Consider the following 19332-nt stretch of genomic DNA (forward strand, 5'->3'; position numbering starts at 1 on the left):
AAGGCAGAGGACAGAACACAGCAAATTCAGGGGGGAAACAAACTGTGCAAATCTCAGTGCAACACGTTGAAGTGCAGAGATTTATGATGGAGAAAAGGAGTTTAAGTCAAACCTCATATCCAAAAGGGCCTAGAGAAGATGGAGGATACCTCGTAGGTGTAGGTATATGCCAAGGTGCATAAGAAACACCTCTAATCCATGCAATTCAAAATAGTCTGGATTTTTAAAATTGGTTTAATCTATTTTTACAGCCTCAAGTGCAGGACATTGATATGACATTGTGCAAGAGAAGAGAACATTTTTGATAAATCACAACTTTCCATATCATTGGTATAAACTTACAGTAACATGTAAAAGAACAAAAATCATCAGATATGTAACTCCCACTGTCCAAATCACCTGACAGATTACGGAAATAATCAGAATTTTCATGTGATGACCAGCTGTGTTTCAAAATTCAGTGGCAGTCTTTTTAAGTGATTTATTCCAATAGTTCCTGCACACAAACCCAGAGGCAGCATGCCCATCCAACAGTTTCCAAACTTATTTTCTACCTTTCTTGGCACTGAATATTGGTATTGGACATGCTGAGAGAAATGTTTAATATAAACTTAAACCCAAGGCAGAGTGGGCCAACTTATTCAAAGTTGTCACAGAATTCAAACCCAGAATGAATACTGAAAGAAAAATAAACCCTCAACTTCAAACTGCATCCACCTCTAGTGTAATAGTACACCATAGCAGTGTAATACCACCAGTAGAGCTGCCAGTGTGCTCTGCAAACAGAGCAGGAAAAAGGACAATTATGCAATACTCAAGAAAGGTTTTCTGTCTGCTCTGGTTAAGGTTTTAGTGGCAACCATCAACTTGAAAAGCTGATCTTTGATCCCAACTGAGAACTGACACCAACAAATGCAAAAGAAAACACTGTTCTGTATGTCACTTGTTATTTATGTTTCTTTGACTTTGAGATGCTCTTCACCCACAGCCACAGTCACAACCAGCGGAGAAAGCAAAGCATTCAGGGTTTTTTTTCTGCTGTACCTGCAGTGGAGAAATAAAAGTTCTGATTTTTTTTCTTTAGCTCTAAAGATGGCTTGAATACAAAAAGTATATCAAATCATAAAATATAAAGGCAAAGTATTTCAACATACTGATTAGTGCACTAACACTGTGTTCCTAATAAACTAAGAGATCAATGCAATCAATCATTTTCAGCAAGAAAATGGATCAATGGATAACTTGATCATATGAGCAACATATTAATAGACAAATATGCAAAATTTTAAAACATTACTGACAGTATTTCACTAGAAAATATAAACAAAGCAGCAGAAGCGCTAAAAATGATTCCTTTAAAATACACATGTCATATTGAGTCCATTCAGCTTTAGATTTATGTATTGCTTCAGAAATGTGGAAGTTGATACCAGGGTGCAGAAATCAGGAGATAAACAACAAGCCGAAACAAAACCAAAGTTTGGCTTAGGTGTGAACTTTCAGTTACAACAGAAAGCACAAACTGCTCCTCATTTATGGGAGTAATGTGATTTTTTCAAGTTCAATGGACTCTAATAAAATATTCAGGCAAAGCATGAAACCCTAATGGCACCTTTCAGCATATTTTCCAAAAAGGCACATTTAGGGTGCTTTCTTAAGTAACTTGCCTGCTTAAATTTCAATTTGATGTGGACTGAAAATACAGAATGCTTTCTAGGCTAAATAAAGGTTAAAGCATATATTAAATGAATAAATAAAGTTCTTGTGGACTGATTTAAATCAGTTTTTCTGAGCTTGCTAGCCTCAATTCCTCAGTTGTTCATGTTTAAAAGTTGAAAAAGACTTCTCCAACACATCTGCAAAAATTTTAAATGTTCCACAGCTGCATTACGTGCACAGCTGCAGTAAATACCTGATTTCCTTTTATAACGAGGCTTTATAATGAGGCTGTGGGAACAATAGGAGGGTCTGAGTATTGGAACACATGCAGCATCTCAATTCATCAGGTGTAACTAAAATCTATAATGTGAGTGGAAGCAAGACCATGTAAGGCTTTAAAGTTTTAATTAATAAAAGTCTTAAAACAATTATTTGGTCTTGCTTCTCAAAATGTAAGAGTCTTGGAGATGTAATGAGATGAAAGCAAGAATGATATGTACATTTTTCACATTTTTTTCTCAATTGGAACAGCATGACAGTTGTCACTAGAAAACACTTAGTCATTAGACTTAGTCATTTTTCTATCAAAACTAATGTCTGCGATATCTTATGACGGCCTCTCAGTTTCATTTATCATTTATTCAGGAGCATTTATTTGTGTATTACAACACATAACAGTGGAAATTACCATTGTATTTCCAGATCATCTATCCCAAGGGAGGCATAGAGATAAGAGATGAAAATGGGATCAAGAATCGATCCCTGGGGAATACCACATGAGACAGTTGCTGAGCATAAAGAGAATTCTCCCATTACCACAGAAAAGGATTTGTCTGCCAAGCTGAGCTGAAGCTGAGCGAGACATTCAAGACAGCGTTTAAAGATATCATGGATCCAGAAGATTCCGTCTACTCCGAGTCAGCAGCTAGCACTAAAACATTTGCCATGGTAATAAGAACTGTTTCTGTTCTGTCCCTGATACATAACTGTTACGTTCCCCTAAAAAGGTCCAGGGGATAAAGGGAAGTAACAAAATGTGTCTGGGTCGAAAAAAGGAGACAGAGAGGAAAAATGGTTCAATTAAAGAGTTTTATTAAAGTTTCTATTAATAACTCAACTAAAAGAGTCGGACAAGCCGCTATCGCCATTTAAAGAAACAAAACAGAAGCATTGGTCAGTATTACTGAAAGTAAGTCAAAGAGAAAAGGGTTAGACACCAAATAAGCTCCTCTCACTGAGCAGGAGCAAACAATCACAAAACACAGCTCATAGCTGCAACCACTCACATGCATTCTGGCACCAGAGCTCACTTTTCTCTGCCCTTAAATACCTTTAATTGTTGATGGGAGGCAGCAGTACAAAAGAAAAAGGTGGCACCTAAGGCAGGAGAGACGATAGGACACGCCCACACAGGCAACTTCAGGAGGAGGGCCGTAACAACATATGCAAAACATATGAATAAATAAAACATTGATTTGATTTGATTTGACAAGGAACTATAACTTTTTTAAAATGTTAGCAAAGCGTAAAATTGACTTGACCATGGTCTAGTATTGGTTTTATTAAGAGAGGATGAGCTGCAGCATTATAAAACAAAATGGTAGGGGTGAGCAGATCGATCCAAATATTGATCATATTGATACCAACGCTGATGCTGATACCAGATAAATACTAATACAATAAGATTAATGTTTCCATCCTGTATGTTCAGCGTGTAGTCCACTGAATTGTGTTAAATTTAATGAAAGTTTAATGAATATTTTTTTTCATGAAAAAATATACCCTAAACATGTAATATTAAAAATGTCTGAAACGTTTTGCTTTGGCTGTCACCCTCAGTTTTATCTATAGCCTATAGCACGTGTAAACAACAGACGTTGACAGGCATTCTCTACATTCCAGCTTTCCAAAAATAAATAAATAAATAAAATACATTAACAGTTAAAGACATGAAATGCTGAAAGGTGTGGTCTTTTTTGACTTATTATTGTGAAAAATAAAAATCAGGGTGTTTTATTCGGTCATTAAAATGTTTTCAGATGTTCAAATAATTGATGACTCATCTCATAATCATGACACACAAACACCAGGGCCCTATTTCAGGAAGCCGGTTTAGAAAACTCAGAGTGAAAAAACGATACTCAGGGTTGAGTAATCCCGAACTGTCCAACTCGGAATATTCGGTTTCAGAAAGGCTGATAACAAGTAGTTCAGTCAACGCGGAGTTGCTTTAACCCCAAGTTAAGCACGCGCACGAGGATCATAAAGCCCTGATCAGTGGAGCACAGATTAAGCGAGTCACCATGGAAACGGAGGGAAAGAAGGCGCGGTCAATGTATTTTACAGCGCTTGACGCCGAAATTCTGATGGCAGCATATGCCGATAACATGCAAATTTTGCAGAAAAAAAGTAACACAGCCCAGCTGCAAAAGAAAGGGAGCATGCATGGCAAAACATAGCCGACAGAGTCAATGCGTGAGTGTTAATTTAAACATTGATCTAGGGATTTCCACCCATTTAACACGTTATTTTATTATATTTTATTTTTTATTTTATACATTTTATTTTGTGACGTGATGTGAGCGCAGGTGCAACCCAACAGGCCCCAAACGTTTCTGGCAGCAAGTAAAAATGAAATATAAAAATATAGTCCAAACAGGTGAGGTGTAATTGTATTATGGGCCATAGTGCTTGGTCTGTTTGTTCCCATGTAAATCAATTGCAGTTAGAGGCTACATTAATTTTCTTTCTGTAAGCACTTATTGAAATTATCTGAGCACATTACAAGTACATATTTGCTTACTCTGTATGCTCAAATGTGACCCGTTATAGCCAACAGAAAAAAAGCGGAGGCCCGAAAAACAGGTGGGGGTCCTCCACCACCACCACCGCTCACAGAGGCTGAGCAGTTGGCCCTCAGCCAAAACAGTGGGCGCCCTGTGGCCGAAGGCATCTCTGCGGGGACATCCTCTGAGTCAATAACCCTGCAAGACACAAGTGCCTACATAGGGGGTAAATTCAAAATAAGACATGATGTGCATACATCCTTTCTTCACAGTCACCTTTGCAGTGCTGCTCATTCATTTGATAAACTCTTTACCATAATGGATTATTTTGTAGTGAAGTTATTTTCCTACTGATTTTGCCTTCCCTCAGTCTTGGTTGTCTTTGAGAGCAATATGACAATGAAGTGTAAGGTGATTGGTATGTTTGTTAATTGCCATTTGGTCCCTTGTAAGTTATAAGTGACCTGTATAAACCTCATATACTATCAGTTGATGGTGGTGGTGTACTGCATCTGGTGCAGCCTCCTGTTGAGCCAGACCAACATGCAGTTGTGAGTAATACTCCACAGATTATATGAGTTTACAGTAGAACAGCAATGTTGTTTATTTCTTTACTACAGGAAAATAATGAAGAAACATTGACAGCTGTTACAGAGGAGGAAGCAACAGAGACACTTTGAGGTTTACATCTTTTAATACTTTGTGTACAGGAAACACAGGCGACCAATAAAGCCAGTTGAACACAAAATCTGTTTATTCTTCTTTCAACATGTTGAGGTGATGGGTCAAAAGAAATGATTGTGACATATGGTGTCTCTGACTGCGCTTCCATCTTGTATGTCCGTGGGAGGGTCAGGATGTTCATGGTTTGGATCACTGCTGATGTTTGGTTCAGAAGGACAGTGTTCTCCTCTAATTGTGGCAATGTTGTGAAGAATCACACATGGCCACAATAATGTCACATGCCCTTTCTGGGGTGACCCTGAGTCTTTGCAGGCACTGGAACCGGGCCTTAAGCATTCCGATAGTCATTTCAATTCTGGCTCTTGTCCTGCAATGAGCCAGATTATATCGCTGCTGTGGGCCCGGTTCAGGGTCAGGGTAAGGGGTAAGCAAATAGGGTAAACATGGATACCCCCTATCACCAAGCAAGTAGCCAGTGAACTCTTCTAAGACAGAAGGATACACTTCAGTTCAAATGTCCCTGAAGCAATTGGTCTTTATATATTTTAAAGTATTCTCAACTCACCATGTCCAAATTTTGTGCTCAGTGTACATTCACGGAATATTTGTGAGTCATGGACAGAGCCTGGCCACTTGGCTTCCACATTTGTGATAATGTTGGCAGCATCACATATGATCTTCACAGTGCAGAGAACACAAATTAGCATCCATTACTATGATGAAATAATTTGTTAGTTTGAAATGCTACAGGGAACTATGTACCTGTACATTGATGCTGTGGAAAGACTTCCTGTTCACATAGTCTCCTTCATTTACTGAAGGAGCAATGATTGGAATGTGAGTGCCATCTGTACAGCCAATCACGCCTGGGAACCCTGAAAATAAATGTGAAATTTAAGTAGTAGTCCAAGTATCACCACATCATACATTACGTTTTGGTCACCTTGATACCTGCAATTTTGTGGAATCCCTCTTTGATAAATCTTGTGGGTCTATGACCGGGGAACACCACAAACGAGTACAGGAGACGTTTCAGTGCAACTGTAACATTCCTGACTGCCCGACAGACGGTAGCCTTGGAAACGTGCTCAGCGTCACCAATATTATACAGAAAGCTCCCGTTTGCAAAAAACCGAAGTGCAATACAAATAATATGTAATGAACTGAGAGAATGTCCGCGATGTGTCACATGCGTAATATATGGCCTGAGGATGTTATTCAAATAAATTATAGATTGTGCTGAAAAACGGTAACGTTCGCACAGAAAATCATCAGGAAATGATAAAATGTCCAAACGCGCTCTGATCACTCTCTCCCGGCGGAGAGCTCTGCGGAGAATTTGGGCTTCAACATCTACTGGCTCTTCAAGGAAGGAGCACGCCATGTCTGACACTTCCTACAGTCAGGTTTCCGACAAAGAGGCGGAGACAGTCAGGGTTAGTTGTAGTAAACCTGCTAGGGGGCAGGTTAGCTTCACGGCGTGTGTCGTCATAGTGACTCACTGAGGCTTCATCTGAACTCGCTTTGTGAAACCGAAAAACCAGAGTTTTCGTTAACTCAGGGTATACTTACTCAGTTTTTCCACTAAACCGGCTTCCTGAAACAGGGCCCAGGGGTCGAAGAACTTACTTGAGACAAATTGGAAAAATACGAATACCTTGTTTCATTGACTGTACAGTTATAGGCCAATACCAGTTCTTTTGCACTGCCTCTTATATGTCCACTGTGTGCTCACTGAGCAATGGGAGCAGGGCATTTTATGTCACCTTAATGGTGTAAAAGTTGTTGTTTGATTGATATTATGCAAAAACTCACTGACAGCATCTAAGTTTTTTTCACATAGAAGCTGCTTGTTGAGTTTGTGTTAGGACACCAAAACACAGTGTTCTAAAGCTAGTAACCATATTACTAGCTGATGATAGTGATTTTTTTTGATAAGTGATTTTATGAGTGCTAGCCGCTGTTAGCCAGTGTTACTGAATCTTTCATTGAAGTGGATCTAACCTCAGACTGAGATAGCGAATAAACTTTCACACAATGTGAGAATATAATCACACTATTTTGAGGAGGACAATGTGATTTTTTTTAAGACACTCAAGCCCAACGTAAGCTAGCATAACTTTGTTTATTACTAGCTGTTGTTGTTTAGCTTGCTCGTCACATCTCAGGACATGGAGTGTTGTCTAATCTACTGACAGTAAGCACCTGTGAGACTATTAGGATTAAATAAGCATGTCTATGCACGTTTTCCTATTTTTAAGCCATGACTTTAATTCAGAAGATGAGGGTTGAGGTGAGGAGGAAGAGGATGTGGTGGAGATGAGAGAGGGGAAGGCGGTGATGGAGAAGGCAAAAGAAAAACAGGAGGGGAAACAGATAATGACAAAGAGAGAATGAAAGTATAAATGTAAAAATCTTAAATGGTCAAATATAATTTGAATTTGATCTTTAAATTAAAACCAACTTAGAATTAGTAATTATAAATTAGGTAATATAAAACTATTTTTTAAAGTTTTTAATAGATTTTGCCTTTCTTTCTCAGGAATCTGGAACATTTTGTTGTACATCTACTAAAGGGTTAAGTAGATGTCAAGTTATTTTATCTTCTTGAATAATTTTAATGTGATATGAAAACAAGTTGGATCAAATATTTACAGCAGAATATAAACCTTGATTCAAATTTCCAGGTGTGAAAAGGCCCTCTGAAAGCCCAACAGCAAAACATTAATTTCCATCAACATAAACTCTTAGCAACACATATGACTTCCGATCCAAAGCTGAGTGCCAGTTCAGTATGTACCATTTAAGGCTCTGGGACCTGCTGACTCCCCACATGATTTCTCAAAGCAGTACAGAGCTACATTTTTTAAAAAAAGTGTTCATTCCGCTGGGCAGGGGTAAACATCCCTTGGGCCCATCACTCACTGCTAGCTGTTTGAGTGCAGTCCAAGATGGCCTCCACACACACCAACCCTCCCGTAGAGAGAGTCGGAGAAAACCTGCATGCCCCATGTGATGTTCCAAATGCTCCATTCTGCCAAGAGTGGTCGGTGTGAATCCAACACTAAACTCTCCCTTATTTTCAGAATTAGTTTTTCCACTGGGAGCCATGCTGAAGGGGAATACCTGCTGTCGCAACACAGAAAGTGAAGCCAGGCCGTGACCATCCTGAATCCAAAGTGATATCCGGTATTGACCAAATTCATGGTGGATGGCTATGCAAAAAGAGAAATGGGGACTTGTTGGAAAGCAATCTGTCACTCAGTCAGCTGTACAAACTTGAGACCATGAATTTGCAGTTAATATTCATTTTTTCGTGTCACTTCATACAATAAGTAAATGCAGGAGGGAGCGACTGACTCAGTGGATGAAATTTGACTACTGTAATTTCATCAAATAAAGTGTGCATTGATTCCTTTACATATGGATAGCAAAGACAGGCCTCCATCTACAGAAGCATCATTAGAAGTTTTGGCACCAATAAAGGAAATGAGATACCCCCCCCCTACCCCCCTATTACTTGGCCAGGTTTCGATTAATAGACCAGTTCTTAGAACTTGTCTGTCATGACTTGTTCAAACATGTCAAATCTCATTTGAGTACAAGTCACTTCACCCACTAAGATAAATGCAGGGGAAAACATAGAAGGGTGCCAGCATGTTTCACACAATGTCATCACTGTGTCCATTTGTATTAACTCAGTTATTTAAAAGATGACACCCTCAGCTGTTCCTTTTTTGAAAGGCATAAAATAAATTACATTATCTTTGCATTTGAGTTTGTGTTATTAAAGATGTTACTTGATATTTGAATTTCATGAGAAGACTCTCCGCATTGCTAAATATCATACTGTATATATTACCAGTGTTACTGAAAAGGATTATGTTATTTATTTATTTTTTTATTTTTTTAATCTCTGGAGACCTCAGAGTCAAACAGAATCCAGGCTGCATTTAGCTTGAAATAAAGCAAATAAATACAGTGCTGTGCATCCATTAGGTGGATGTAGCTCAAGAGTTAGAGCAGGTTGAGAAGGTTGGTGGTTTGATCCCTGGTTGTTCCAGTCTGCATGCTAAACATCCTTGGACAAGATACTAATTGCAAGTTGCTCTTGGATGCATCCGTCAGATTGAAATGAAATTCTTTTGCTTTTAAAGCCTTAAATTCAAGGTTCAAGGTTCAAGGTTCTTTATTTGTCACATGCATGGTTATACAAGTATAACACACAGTGAAATGTAGCCTGACACGCTCCTCGACATGTGCAAAAAATTGGGGGGGGGGGGGGGGGGGGGTGTAGAGGAAGAACATTATATATATATATATACAGACATTTAGTATATACACTGGGTGAATGTGCAGTAGTAGCAGCAAGCAGGTGAATTCTGTACATTAATATGAATAGACATCTGACTATGGTCTTGCCTCCAAACTGTTTCTCTGAGCTACTGTAACTACACACCCCTTCTCAGTCTCGTAGATCTGCTGACCAGTTGTTGTTCGATGTGCTGAGGACACATCGGAATTTTATTTTTAGTATTTTTATTTTTTCTTATTTTATGTTCAGCACTTTGGTCAGTGCTCAGTGTTTTTAAAGTGCTTTATAAATAAAGTTGGCTTGCCTAGGAATGTAAACATTAGACAGAAAGCACATAAGCAAAGAAAAAAGTCCTTGTATCAATGGCCGAATAAGGCATGTTATAGAAAGTTTTTTGAGTGGTTAGGTAGATGAGAAACGTGCTATGTAAGAACTGGTCCATTTACCAAATGCTTTGAGTAACCCATTTATGTATATTTTGCTTAGTTACTGAAACATACATGAAAATGCACCATATAAGGCAAACAGACTTTGTACAGTTCTCACAAGCTTGAAAGTCAATATTCGGTATGACCACCTTTATTCTTCAAAACAGCCTGAACTCTCTGAGGCAAGTTTTCTTCTCGAAGGACACTCTTGTTTGGATGACCTCTCTCCTGACCTCCTGCATACATATTGAAATTGATTTTGATTAATAGGCTCGTAGTCATTTTTGAACTGTAATTGGCTTGAAATGGGTGAAATAAAGATTTGATTCTCATTCTGCTTTGAAACTAAAATCTCAAATTTGGATTCATCACACTGTAGAACATGTTGCCAATGACTTTCAGTCCAGTGCTTGTGCAATTTGGCACACCTCATCCTTTTATCCTTGTTTCCCTTCCTTAAGAATGGCTTCTTGAACCATTTCTGATGCTTCAGTGGAAAGTAGATGGATCAGCTGAAGCACCAAATGCTTCTCTGAGGTCTTTGCTGGACGCTTTTCTTAAGGACGTGGCTTTCCAATGCTCTTTGTCTGCTCTATTATCCCTGCCATTTCTTCTTTTGTGCTCCAATTGTCCAGTTTCCTCAAATTTCTAGGGACACATTGAACACCATGCCAAATTTTCAACTAATATCACTTTTGAAATCACCTTGTTGGTGCAAAAATACAATTTTATGTCTGTCAAACTGTGTTATCTTTGATAAGTTATCTGTTACTAGGCTGCTAGTAACAAAACGCCTAAAGATACAATTTAAAATACTTTTTCTAAGTTGTCTGTTATGTGCTTACACAACACTTGCTCATACCTTGAGTATGGTGTTTTTGTGCTTCTTCTTTACGATTCAGAGGTCAGTCTTAAGGGCCTTAAAATAGACAGGTTTGGGGAGTGGACAGAAAAAGAGTGAAAAAGTAGACAGTGTCCAAAGAAACTCTGAAATACCTTTCAGAAAGCCCAGAGAACCATTGCTGCAGATTACTTTAAAAAATACAAAATATGATAGAATAGATAGAATAGGAAAATATGAAGAAATGAGGAGTGACACAAGACTTTTTCACAGGTTCAAGTTCAAGTTCAAATCTGTTATTTATCTCCATCCATGTATTATTGTCTCGCAATATGAGATGAGAATCATAACCAGATCACTGACGCTGAGAAGTCAGCTTGACACACTAGTTTGCCAAAACATTTTTTCTAAACTTTTTTCTAAATTCAAAAATACTGATTTTTTTTCCTTTCCTGTTGACAAAGATCTTTGTGTAACTATGTAACACAATGGATGCAAATAGTTTAATACATTTAAGTCTTCTTTCGTCATTATTAGCTTATCCTGGGTGCATAAGAAATTTATTTTGAAATAATCTTTTATTATCTGTAAACTTTAACCTTTTACCAACAGTTCTTTCAGTGTGTCTATGTAGAGATTCACTAGGGTTAAATGACTCCAGTTGCATGTCTTTTTATTCATCTTTTAAATCTCGTACTATACAGTTACAGCCACCTATTTGCATGTTCACTACCTGTAGCTCACTGTTTTATAACAAGTCTAGTTACCTTCATCAAAACAAAGTTTCTCACTTGGTAAAAACAAGACTGATGATCATTCAGGAAACAAATCGCATGTCGTAGTTTTTGCAGGAATTCTGGTTGTATTATAGTTTTTTAATTAATTAGAGGACACCAACTCCCAATAACTTCATTTGGCCTTGGCATGATCAGGCGTGGTGTCAAACATGGTTTTGCTGGTGTGATGGTTACATCAGTTATGGCTTACTGTAGTTGATGAAGCCATGAATTCTGCTCTGTACCAGAAAATCCTGAAGGAGAATGTCCTGCCCTCGGTTCTTAGGTAGAAAGATAAATATCCATAGTTTTATTCATAGTTCCCACATGCACTGAAAATATCTTCTCTCACTGGGTCAGGATTCTATCAAGTTCATATTCTCAGTCCTTGTCTATATATGCTTTGTCCCAGTAGCCCAGTTCTCATCAGTATGTCCTGGTTCTCCAACAGCTAATGCAGATTCTGTTAAGCATCAGAGGAGGTATGACTGTTTAAATCATTTGATTCTTGGTTAATATGTTATTTCTCTAGGTAATTGTTGTGTAAGCTTTTATGTTTTCTGCTATTTTTGCAGAGAAAAAAAACAGTTTCAGCAAATATGAATTTTACACTTCAATTTTATGTTGTACTTACCCAACTCATAGCTTTCTTCATCAAATAAAATGGTTTTGAAAGTACATTTAAGAGTGAAAAAAATCCAAGACTTCAGTGAAACAATCAATGAAAAATATGCTAAAAAAATAATGCCTTATTATACAATTACTGCTTGTCACGTTTTAGCCTTCGAGTTTGATGAGGACAGAGTCTAATCCTATTTTAAAGTGGCTAAAAAGACAACGCAAGAGTAATGGAAAGTCTCACAATAAAATGTGACAATAAATTAATTACAGAACAGACTGTTAACCTTGATTGGTTGTTTTGCATGGAAGCCAGGTTTTTAAAAAAAAAAAGAAAAAAAAATTAAAACTCCTAACACTGCAGCATGTTGAATGTTGTTCTAATCAAAGTGGTAGCAATAGAACACAAAAAGCATTTTCTTTTCATCTGGCACACATTGCAATTGGCAGCATTTCAAGGTACAATTTCAGAATTTATGACAAAAGCACTTGCAGAAACATGTTCAGCATTGAGATTCCTTCAGCTATTCAAGTGCAGATTTAATGGTGCGTACACATACACACTTGAATACAGAATGAAGGGTAGAAGCCAAAGTCTATTTGCAGAGGTGTGGAAGACTTGAGAGACAAGCTCATTATGCAGTTCGGGACATACTGTATCATTGATTAACATTCATCATGCTCAATCTACCTCAAACTCCTCATCGCCCAGCCTGTGCTGCAAATGCAAAGCAACCCCCAGCCCACCACCCCCAATCCACTGCCACAGCTATGTTTATAGACAGAGGTTAATGGGAGCGGAGCACTGTGTCACTGTATTGCCATGTATTGAGAAGACCTACAGCTGGAAAGTTCAGGACAAGTGATGTTTACCTAGTGATACCTTAACAACATGTCACAATGATTTGCTGCTGTTCAGGTCAGGTAGTAGAGAACTGAAGCTGAAGTGTATTGCTCCCTAGGGTAAGGAATGAGCAAATAAGCATACGGTAGGAGTCTAATGTTGTTGTAAGGAATATTAATTAAAACATATATCATACCAATGTGCTGGTTACAGTGTTTACTGCATTCTGGTGACTTTGTCTCTGAGAAGACACAGCACCTACAGGGGAAAGGCACAAATTCTTTACATCAGACCATTTACAGGAAGTTACAGGCTTATTTTCATTTGACAAAGTACAGCCATCCAGCCTAAGTTTTTGGTTATTCCTAAGCTAACAGCAGTTACTCATTACAAGCAGCAGTAAGTGCATCATTCCCCACCTGTCTCCTGATCCCCAGTACACACACATTCCCCTTTCATCCAACCTAAAAGCTCAGGTCCTCTACCAGAGGCCTAAGAGCTTGCGGGTCCTGCACGGTGCCTTTGCTGTTCCTACGACTGCGCTCTTCTGGACAGAGACTTCAGATGTTGTTCCTGGGATCTGCTGGAGCCACTCGCCCAGCTTGAGAGTCACTGCACCGAGTGCTCCATTTACGACTGGGACCACCGTTACCTTCACCCTCCACATCTTCTGCAGCTCTTCTCTGAGCCTTGGTACTTCTCCAGCTTCTTTCTTTCTGATGTTGCTGTCATTCGGTATTGCTACGTCTATCACTACGGCCATCTTCCTCTTATCCACCACTACTATGTCTGGTTGGTTAGCCATCACCAATTTGTCCATTTGTACCTGGAAGTCCCACAGGATAGCTCGGTCATTTTCGACCACCCTAGGGGGCGGGCCCCATTTTGAACTCGGGACTTCCAGGCCGTACTCGGCACAGATGTTTCTTTGTACTATGCAGCCACTTGGTTATGGCATTCCATGTATGCCTTGCCTGCTAGCATCTTGCACCCTGCTGTTATGTGCTGGATTGTCTCAGGGGCATCTTTACACAGCCAGAACCTGGGGTCTTGCCTGGTGTGGTAGACGCCAGCCTCTATGGATCTTGTACTTAGAGCTTGTTCCTGTTCTGCCATGATAAGTGCCTCTGTGCTGTCTTTCAGTCCAACTTTGTAAAGCCACTGGTATGATTTCTGTATGTCAGCAACTTCCTCTATCTGCTGGTGGTACATACCATGCAGAGGTTTGTCCTTCCATGATGGTTCCTCGTCTTGCTTCTTTTTCTTGGGTTTCTGCTGCCTGAGGTATGCTGTTGGTTGTGGTCATCTTCCTGATGTACTCGTGGATATTCGTTGTCTAATCCTGGACTGTGGTACTGACACTCACTGACACTCCCCTAGTCCCCTTACCCTTATCTCAGGGTGCTGGACTTGGGGTAAAACTCTTCATGCATGGTCAGGAGCCTCCGCGTCTTGATGTTAGTTTTCCTTCTATCTCCTCCTTTGGCCAGCTTATTATCCTTGTAGGGTACCTGATTGTAGGTGGAGGTGTTGATAGCATGGATCGTGTTCTTACCATTCAGCTGACTCAGCAAGACTGACCTGACCCTCTGCAGGTATTTGATGGTTGTGGCTTTTCTAGCAGCCTCTTCCTGGTTCCCATTTTGTCCCCTGTGGGATTCCCTGGTACTTGTAGCTGTCCTTTATGTCTAGAATGTTGTTGTTCCATTAGCCCACTTCTCAACAGTGTGTCCATGTTCTTCCACACCTGACGTGGACCTTGTTAATCCGGGTGACTACCGAGCCGGTATGACTTCAGTTTTCTCTCTCACTCATATCTGAGGTAGGCTTGGTTAGCATGGGGGGTCTAGCCTAGGGACCCTTATTGGATACAGATGCCCTGGTTGGGAGTTGAACCCAAGACTCCCGTTCCAATCAGCGCACTCAGTGCAGTGACCCCCAAGCTAGGAAAGTGGCTCCAGCAGATCCCAGGACCAACAGCCAAGATCGCTGTATAGAAGAGTGCAGTCCTAGAAACCCTGCAGGGGCGAGAGGGGATAATATAGAGCTCTGTCTTTCCTTTGTCAAGGTGTCTGTTATGTCTACCCGTGTGTTACGTTCTACGAAATCCTCTGCCTCTGGGTTTCATTTATTTATATTTGGCCTCAATAACAGCCTAATTTTGTAATCTCCCTTCTGTGTTCCGCATGTGGGTCCTCATTCCTACACCCTACTTTAGTAATGTAATTAGCTTTGTAAGAACTTGTATTTTGGATCTATTTCGAGATCTTATGGCTCTTCCACATACATACATGGGAAGCTTAGAGGGTGCACAGAAAAAACTTGGATATAAAACAAAGCAGGAAGCCACTGATACTTATCTATACTAGGAAAAGGAGGAACTGGGGTAAAGGTAGGTTTCATAATGGCTTGCAGAGGAAGCAACCAGGACAGGAAGGCTAAGCTAGTTTTAAAAAAATGCTCTATGAGACTTGCCAGTTGGATTTGATAACTGGTTCAAATATATTTATTGTCCGCTCATCACAGATGCAGAACAGAACAAAGCTGCGTATTAGGTCGGACATCATGGTGACATGGCTTACTGATTTAGACAGCTGCTGTTCAAGATGATGAAGTTGCAGTGGAGGCAGCTAAATGACACTGTTAACTCTACCAATAACTGACCCAGCAAAAAGTGAAGCTTCAGCTGAAGATCATTATGTAACATAGCTGTGGAAATTGAAGTTGAATAAAATATGTTAAAGCTATATTTTTTCTCTCATTATAGCCTTTTTCTTTTTTAGTGGACAAATGCTGACTGAGCGATAACAGTATTCTGAACTCTATAAGTTAAAGTCTCAGCATGTAAAAGATTATATAAAAATATTTTTTTCTGGAGAGATTGAATGCTCAGATGAGAAATCCACAGGCTGTCATGGTCCGCGGCCCGGCGTCCGGGGTGCTGTTGGGATGCCCACACCCACGGGCGTGGCTGCTAACTCTACACCTGCATCCCATCCCAGGCGATCACCAGGTGGACTATTTAATCCTGCCCTACCTGCTGCTCCACGCCAGTCCGTAGTCGCCTCTCAGCGGTAACGTACACTTGCGGGAAAAAACCCCTTATGACAAACTGTCCTTTGGAACTGACTCTGTTTTACCCTGTGTACTCAGATCACAACTCGGCGTTTTTGCGAGCCACCTGCCTGTCCACCTGTCCGCCTGAGATCCGGAAGCACTATCAGCCTCGCCGTCTCGACCCTTTTGGAGGCCCCCCCCTTCTGGTTCACTCAGCCCGGCTACCTCCGTAAGACGGATACTCCACCTTCCCTCGTATGCTGCCTTTTTTCCGCACCCCAGTAATCTGTTTTTCTTTTTGTTTTGCAGCTTCTCACAGCCCCGCTCTCGGCGTTCCCTGCGCAGTTCACCTCCCCAGCCCCTCGGTTTTTTCTGGCTCCATACGTTGTCTTTTCGGCTACCCTCACGGGACACCTTTAGTTGTAATAAATTTGCTTTCTTTATTCCCTCCTACCCTGGTGTGTGTGTGTTCTGCTTCTGGGTCCAGCTTGCGCACGGAACTTCGGTTCATGACACAGGCACATCTACAGCGTCTACACTCTGTTGCTAGATAGGTAATTCAATTTTTGCAGTGTCAAAGAAATGTTTTGGTACAAACACTACAAAAAAAATTGGAAAGAACGAGCAGATTATTTTTAAAAGAAACAAAACAAAATAAAACAACCTAAAACACAATAAAAAACCCAAAATCCCAATCTTTGACACGCATTCTTGTTTCTTATATTTCTTGTTTGGGTCAGTTCAGTGAAAAAATAATATTAATAAAAAATATCCAGCAGTAAAAATAGTCAGTAGCAGGTTAATCTATTGGCATCAGTAAAACACATAGGCCTTGTAGTGATTATGCTGAACCTTGTCTGCAAATGGCACATGGGTCAAGTGCAGTAATTTAAATACTGACTTGCTGACTGAGTGTAAAATAGTTACATACATTGATGCAATATTCAGGGAGAGAAAAAAAGTCTGAATAGATGTGGAACACCATATTGAAAAAGGCAATGGAAAAATTTAAAAGACTTGGGTAGTTACATATTTTCTATGAGCTTTCCTGACCTTTAGGTTTGCTATTCGGTGCATGATGCGCAATTATTTTGAAAAGTTCCTCCTAAGCCTTTCTGGAAAAACTGAATGATAAGATGCCTTTTAAATGATAAATACTGTAATTTTGGGGTATTTTCTTAGGTTATGTAGTTCAAGTTGAATAGACTGAACACATGGAGCTCTGTTCGAAGTGTTGAATGCCACTACAACAGACTGCTGAGGTTGGGAAAAGGCTGTTTACTTTGATACCATCCACTGCTTCTTTTGTGCACAGTCTTCTTCAGAAACTAAAAATATTTTTGGTTATCTTTTGTATAGCTAACAAACAAGGTTTTTCAGTTATATGAAATGGTTAATTGCAACCTCATTTTGAAAAGAAAACCAATAAACATGTAGTGGTTTCACCACTGAAATTCCAAAATTATCTGGCCTATAAGTTTATAGGCCAGATAATTTTGGAATTTCACCTAAACCAGTCTAGGGAGATTTTCATTCACCACAGATGGAGGATTCCCATTGGTGCAACACCACTAGAAAATTGAATTTTTAAGTTCTTTTTTTTTAACATTACCGTGCAATCACAGAAAAATCATTTTAATAACTATTGAAATCAGGAGTGCCTTGGAGTCTTTTGGTTTCCAGTTTTGTTAACATCCCATTTCACAAGTTTCCCAACTTTACGAAGAGCAAAACTAAATTACTGAACTGCCCCTTTGAAGCCCCCATGACAAGTATTATTGTTTTTTGCTCCTGTTGTTCCTTTCACACAAAGAAGCGGTTTGGGATAATAGTTTTTCTAGGCACCTAATTTACTTCTGTTTACATTCAGTGTATGTGTGTGCAAATCCCTAAGTGTTCATGTGAATTTCCCTCACCAACTCAACAACAGTTTTTATGTTTCTTTCCCCCCTAAAAAATGAGAGAATGCACTTCTTTGGGGATTTTATTTTCTTACTAGAAGAGGGAGAATAAAGGTAGACCCAACTGCACTGTAGAAAAAGCTGTTGGTATTGAACTGTAAGCCAGATGAGGTACAGATTATATACAGTCATGCACACATACTGGGTATTTGGTACAGCTTTTTTTTTCTCCTCAAAGTGGTTCCAACAAAGAGCAAGGTAAGCTAGGTTAAATGGCCCCTATAGACCACCTGACTGATTTAAAACTCCAAGGCCACCTGCTTGGCACCTCTGGGCCTGTAATTGCCATCACTACACTGACAGCTAGAAAATCGCACAAGAGAGGGATTATCTTGTGGCAAAAGGTTCTTGTGTGCAGCAGGAGCACACGGCTGATTGCATTAACGTGTCCACTGAGCCCACCCCTTTGGAGGAATGAAATAAGAAAGCTGTGGATGCTGTGTATTGTGTTTTTACAGTAGGTAGTTTCAGAGTGCTATTAATCAGCTGTGATGAAGTTTGAGGTGTACACATTGTATTCAGCTTTTAATCCACTTCTATACAGAGCCAGTAAAGGTCCAGGGCTATGTACTGCATGTAGCTGCCTTCAAATATAAATTACTGCATTTGGAAATAATGGTCAATATTTTATCTGCACTGTTGTATAAATATCTCAAAAACCCTGCAGCCTGCAGAGAAAAGTCAAATGGTGATCAGTTAGTTGGTTACATATTGCTCTTTGGGTTGTTATGCTATTCTGTAGCTGTTTCATGAATTTCATAAGGGACAAGAACTTTTCAGCTTTCAGATAAACCTGGTTAAGGTTAAAGTCAAACAGCATCAATATAAATCAGAAAGTTTACTTGTCACCCCTTTCCAAAACTAGTCCAACATTATGTAACCTTGACCCAGATAAAGTTAAACATAAAGTTAAAACTGACAGCTGAGAAAAGTATATCAGGCTAACAGCATCTCATACAGAACACAGTGTGAGAACAATACATTAAGGCCCAGGTAGATTTTAACCTCTTCATGTGCTTGTATGCACAATCTCATGGACAGTTTCAAAGTCAGCTTTCAGTGTAAAAACCAAGGCTTAGAAAATGTGAGAACCAACCTTCAAAGAAAACTGCTATTAGCCCTATAAAGGTCTTTCTACAAGCAAGTCTTGAAACTTGGCAATCATTTTAAAATCATTAGACATATGTTGAAAAAAAAATTAGCTTTCTAACTTAATTTATCTGACTTTTGGACATAAAACTTTGTTAAAATTTTTAATCTTTTAGGTTTCGAGTCAGGATTCTTTGTTGCATGTCTGTCCTTGAGAATGCCTCTGGCTACACTGATGCCAGGTGTTTTTCCTATGTGGATACATTAGTTTGGT

At 39.5% G+C, this 19332-nt stretch overlaps 2 long non-coding RNA genes across 3 annotated transcripts in view; both read left to right on the forward strand.

The window, feature by feature from the left end:
• The window catches only part of LOC120737565, an 11406-nt gene extending 3676 nt beyond the window's left edge, over positions 1–7730 (forward strand). For both annotated transcript variants that reach the window (XR_005696763.1, XR_005696764.1), the window contains exon 3: positions 7706–7730. This is a non-coding gene — a long non-coding RNA (uncharacterized LOC120737565). The remainder of the gene's footprint in view (positions 1–7705) is intronic.
• An 8147-nt stretch (positions 7731–15877) lies between these two features.
• LOC120737566 lies at positions 15878–16517 on the forward strand. The gene is made up of 3 exons (XR_005696765.1): positions 15878–16025; positions 16105–16237; positions 16318–16517. It is a non-coding gene; the product is annotated as an uncharacterized LOC120737566 (long non-coding RNA).
• The last annotated feature ends 2815 nt before the right edge of the window (positions 16518–19332 follow it).

Source organism: Simochromis diagramma, unplaced genomic scaffold (assembly GCF_900408965.1).
Source record: "Simochromis diagramma unplaced genomic scaffold, fSimDia1.1 OVJJ01000413.1, whole genome shotgun sequence".
Classification (NCBI taxonomy): Eukaryota; Metazoa; Chordata; class Actinopteri; order Cichliformes; family Cichlidae; genus Simochromis; species Simochromis diagramma.